Below are 5,939 nucleotides of genomic sequence, written 5' to 3' on the forward strand. Positions count from 1 at the left end.
AACACGAACCACGTCAAGGACCAATAAAACTCTTATATCCGAGTAAAGGCTTTTTTATAAATGAATAAATGACACTTATATTTACGTAAAATATCTTTATTATATCGACCCGCCTGTCGGTTCCTATTTCCCTTCCTCCGTCCGATACTCTCAATCAATCCTCAAGCTCTCGGCTTCCCTGGGTATAGGCCGGTGCCTAGCAGTTTGCCCATAAACAAATAGAGACCGCAAGCTTCCTTAAACGTTCACCGGAGTAGGACTGAGAACGACCGTCTTGTGCAGAAGGTATCCTTTATATTAATATCGCTAGATGGAATTACTTGTATGACGTCACACCAGACAATCTGAACCAGGGCTTTCTTTGCGGTAGTCATCACATCGCTCCCATCGTCCCCACGGTTGAACACTAAGGTGTGGTGTTGTGGTCTCACCTTCACCTTCGGTGTCGCTCGCTGGCCGGACGCCACTCCATGTGACCACCCTCCGGTCTTTCTCGCGGTTGATCTCGGAGCCCATTTCAGCGCATAACGGCGACATGAAGCCTGTCACGTTCTCTACTCCTGCAGACCATCTGCTTGGTAGAGAGCCGAGGAGCACAAATGTCGTTCTGCTACCCATCTGCAATTGATCAGGACGCTCCCCCGCACCAAATACCGTATAGGCCACACGTCCTCGCCGAGAACTTCTTCTATTGCTCTATCTACAGACCAGATTTGACAGCCGGGTCGACACTGATCTACCCTGTCTCACGCCAACGACGGCCAATCATGATGCCGACCCTTCTCTCAGCGCGGACCCCTCTGCAACTCGGTTCAGCGCATCCTAATATACAAAGCCCTTACGTTTCATCTCGTAGAAACTCCAACAGAGGTGAGTTCCAGCTTCAATTCTGTAGAGTCGTATGAATAGGCACAGCGTGCGCAATACCGTATCGAAAGCTGTCGACGATCAACGCACGCCACAATGCAAATAACGCAACTTCTAGTTTTTCCGTCGTTCAACAAAGCACGGATAAAGTACTGGGACGTTCTTTCCACATAACCTACCCCGTCCACCGGCCGTAACCCCCTTTGGGCGCTGTGTCGAGATGTCGAGGGCTGCCAATCTCTTTAGCCAATATCTTGTGGAATTGTCCTTGTGTTTATCCGTTAATCTTATGCTGAGTAGACTGTACTCTTTTTGTTTTTCTGGCTAACCTTCTCTACTTTACTACTCCGTCGGACCTGGCCGAATCGACATACCCCCCGTCTCAGGAATAAATTCTGTTTGTTGCTATTGACGAGGGGATCGTTCTCTGCCATGAGCAGCATATTGAACAGAAGCGCACGAAGATCCAGGAACCGCGTTTCCACATCCCTCGGCGCTATCCTGGGGTCCATCCGGGGCGCAGTGGCCATCCTTACGAAATTTGTTTACCTCGGCAGTGTATAGGATCCCAGAGCAGGTCTGTCCGCCACAGGACTGGATCCGTGGCAGCGCCATTGCCGAGACTTTGAGGTGAATCCCTCTCAAACTTGACGTCCGGCCCCGGCCAAACACTCCAACGTGCCGGCTTCCCCCAAACGAGACCACGCGCAAGTTCGTCTGTCTCCATCCCAACCGTGGAGGCCTCCATAATGGGGGCGCCAGCAGTTAAAGAATGCGACATAGAGCAGACGGCCCTTGCGCACCGAGTCGCCGCTCGAGGATACGCCGACAAACAGGACTTCTTGTTCTGTCTTGTAAGGGATTGCACATTGGCATACTCCCTCTTTCTTCTCCTTGTCTCCTCTGCTCCCCCTCTGCTCTCTCTCTCGCTTTGACCGGAGGACATTGCTTCTGCCGAAACGCGTTGCGAGGGCCACTTGTAGCGCCGAGGAAGATCATGCCCAGTCTCCATCTCTCAAGAAAGCCAAGACGTTCCGACCCTCCCGTCCGTCAAGCAGCTCTCTTCCGTTTCCAGATAGTATCAGCCTCGTGCTACGGAACGCACGCACTCTGCATTCGATTGATTGTTCTCTTGTCCCGACCTCTGAAACTTTGTTCAGGGGAATGCTTGATGTCCTTTGGATCGTCAGTACAGCCCAGTGCCCGCAGGAAATGGTGTCGGCTCGTGTCATCACCGCACCATCCTATCGCCTCATCGTCACAATCGCGCGACGCGAATTGGATCTCTTTGCAGAAGTCCCTCAACCATCACTCGGTTTCAAGGCTCCTGTTTGCCTTTTACCTTGATGTCTTCGAGACTCCTATTGGGGAAAACCTTTGGCTCCAGATACTGTTTTAATGAAAAGCTCCCGGCTAAGGTGCCTTCAGCCTCAGCTCGTGTCATGAGTCCTAGTTTCTTCTTCAACTGCCTCATCGGGCCTTTACGCGGTCAACATGTGATAGCACTGTTTGGCTTGTAGTGGGTGATCACGTACTTGTGGACAACCAAGACCACGCATGTTTCCGGAACCTCGGCGAACACTGCTCCAAGCTGACCATTCGCTCCTCTAGCGCTGTCCACTTCCATCCCTGGCTGGTCCTTTAGTGGTTTTGCGAGGACCAGCTGCGACCCCGTTCAGTGTCCCTCCGCACTCTTCGCGCTCCTCTCAACTCAAGCGATCACTCGCAACCATTCCCTGGCCCACCCGAGAACCCGGGACAGTACATTCTCCTTCCAATTTCCTTCCATAATTACTGCGTGGTAGGGGGGAACCGATTGGACAACCGAAGCCCCCCAAGAAACCCCGGTCTGTTCTTAGTCCCCACAACTCACCATGACCGTAGGCCGTACATGGGCCGAAGCCCTTTATGGGCGTCACAGTTTTAAGTATGAATTCTTCTTTGAGATCTTCAATACTTAATTCCCTGCTAGTCTAAATATAAGGTAGTTTTTATTTTCTTGCCCCCTCAAATTTTAAATTTTCCCTTTTTTGTTGGGTTATTCTTTTCACAAAGCCCCCGGGGTTTTTCATAACCCCCCTCCCCCCCCCTACCCTTTTCCCTCTTTGCCTTATCCCTCCTTTTTTTACTTTTTCAGCCCTTTTAAACCCCCCCTTTCTTTTTTCTATAGTTCTCGCATTTTTGTTTTTATGGGTTTAAAAATTAGTATTTATTTTGGCGTAGAAATTACCCCCTTTCCTTTTTTTTTACAGCACCTGTAGCAGTCCTGGAGTTCCTCCGTAAATTGGCATAGGAGACCCCCTTTAGGCCTAGTCAGCAACAGTTTAAGCAGTTCCTTTTTTTCTTTTTCTGAACACATTATGTTATCTTTTCTTTATTTTTGCCCATGTGGACAATATGTTTTTTTTTTTTTGCAGATTTTTTTTTTTTTGTTGGTCATTAACCCTGATTGGCTGAGCTGTTCCTTTGTTCCATCATCCCTCTATTCATTTACGCATGCGGCTTCACCACTACCCCCACGAGTCCGACCTCAATTGCCGGGACGCGGGACGAATCCCCCTGGGTAACCTCGACTCCGTGGTACCACAAGATCACTGGGTGGAAATTCTTCGTGGCCGAGACCACTCCCACTTTCGAGGCCTACACTCTCCCATGCATTTGTCGGCCTATGTCCTCCTCGGGAACTCGGCTTCTCTTATCCTCCTTTTCAGCATCGCTCTCCTGTTCTGAAATACAATCTTCTCATACCCAACAACACTTGCATACCTTTCCCCTTAATTCCACATGACTCACTCCACACTGCCATTCTCCTCGCACAATCACACCCCACTTCACTCAGGTTCCTACATCACATACATTGGACACTCAAGCCAACGACATGCTTTTAAATTCTCTCTTCTCTCCGCGCCGCATGCACAGCTCGTCCACCTCAACAGACCACGCTATACAGAATTCCATGGTCAACTTCCATGCCCTGTCGGATAATAGCTCCAGGCTCATCTAGGCTCGAACTCCCTCGGGCACTCACCCCCGCGAACCATACATTCTTTATAAATTCATACTCACTCTTCCGTTCTCGCACTTATTCCATCTATTTCTGCCACTCTCATACAGCTTTCACTCACCATTCCATACATCCTTCCACACCTCTCTCAACGCAAGTCACTATCATTCACTAATACATCATACTCACTTCATACTAATTCCTTTCCTCAACCTATACAACACTTCTCTTCTCACCGCAACTCCCAGTCCACGGCAGCCACCCATAAGGACTTGCTGGCGCGCCGTGGAGACGTTCTAACATACATTTCAAACAACACTCAACACCACTCGCTGGCACCTATTGTATGATCTCCCTCGCATAGTATTCAATCTCATCACTCCATAACAGACACTACTCGCTCCCCATACTCACACACAAATGGAACAGACCTTTAAAAACACAGTCCCAGCTTTCTTTCCAACCCCAACCCACTTCTCAACACGCGTCTACTTTCCCCACCACATGCCTACAGTTCTTTCTCAGACATCTCAGACACACCCAGATGCCACATGTAGGTCACATACCTTTTACTCACACAAACACCCAGATATGTGTCACACGCTCCCCTCGCTACCTCACGCATCTATGCGTGTCGACGGTGTCGTACATTGGGGACCTCGTCCAGCCATACTAAACCTTTGCATCAACATCATCACCAGTCGTGTTCTAGACACACTCCACCTACTTTCACTCCCCATTCGTACCATTCTTATCCACTCAGTACCCTTTCTCTCCAACCAACTCCGCTCGCTCTGTTCCTTTCCCGACCAACACCAAGTCATCCGCGTACGCACCAACCACTTTAACATTCACTCCTCACGCATCCGCCACAAACAGTCAATCCATCATAGGTTCCATATCAAGGATTCACAGATGAGCCCAGCCGCTGCGGGGCACCACGCTTTAAAACTTCTTTTCCACATGTGTCACAAACGCACGCCATCTGCATACCGCCTGGCCGCTAAAAATAGTCTCTGTCTTATAATTCAATTTCCTTCACATTTCAACTTAACGCAATTTCTTTCTTTCCTCGATCACACATCCCACTCTAGTTTATCAACTCCTCCTTTAAGTCCACGCGAACACTCCTAACACATACTTTCCTCTTCCGACCCATTCACCCAGTCCATGCCTCGATTCCTGCATCTCGGTCGGAGACCGATTCCTTCAACCGTATGTGGGCTCACAACACATTCTTCCACACTCGTTCGCTCGAGTCTTCCGACCATCATTCGCTCCAACTACTTTCCCCAGCACGGAAAAGCAGTTCAATGGGCCTATAGACCCAGGTCCCAACCTAGTGTATCGGGGACTTCAATAACACTAAACCAACCGCCGCGCGTCTCCACCACGCCGGGGGGAACCACGCTCGTATTCAACTACATCATCATCTTTTCATCCATACCGGACAGCACGGCCAAAATCGCTCGCAACCTCGCAGCACTCAACAATCACCAATTCCATACCAGTTGCCTCTACCCCTTTCACATCGATCTCACGCCACAATCATCGCTCCATTCAAACTGCTTTTTCTTCCTCCCACTTCTCCCCTGGCGTCTATCGCCACGTTTGGTCCCTTGCGTCCGGGAATAATTCTCATTAGCCATCATCCGCGGCTTTCTTTCCATGTACTCGTCACTCTATCACCCACTTTTGAATGGCCACTTACTCTTACCCCTATCACAACCTTTCCATCACACAACCTTATATACATCGCTCCATGGATCCCCTCTTCCCAGTCCGCACACAAATCGCTTCCCCAATTCTCCCTCTTTCACTGCTTCGCATTTCCTCTTATACTCCCGCACTACACTACTTCTATTCATTCATTGCTTTCTTCCACTCTGCTTCATCATTTCACATTTCCTCTTTCTCTTCTCGCACGCTGGTAGCACGTCTGCCTCCTTTCCACAATCCTTCTTCATGTTTCTCAGTCAATCCCGTCCACCACCAAGCCCTAGCATACACCTCTTCATCCATCGATCTTCGCACTATGGATCCTTTCATTCAATCATTCCGCCTACAC

The sequence above is a fragment of the Nylanderia fulva genome, unplaced genomic scaffold, assembly GCF_048542155.1.
Source record: "Nylanderia fulva isolate GAGA-0341 unplaced genomic scaffold, ASM4854215v1 Scaffold1098, whole genome shotgun sequence".
NCBI lineage: Eukaryota > Metazoa > Arthropoda > Insecta > Hymenoptera > Formicidae > Nylanderia > Nylanderia fulva.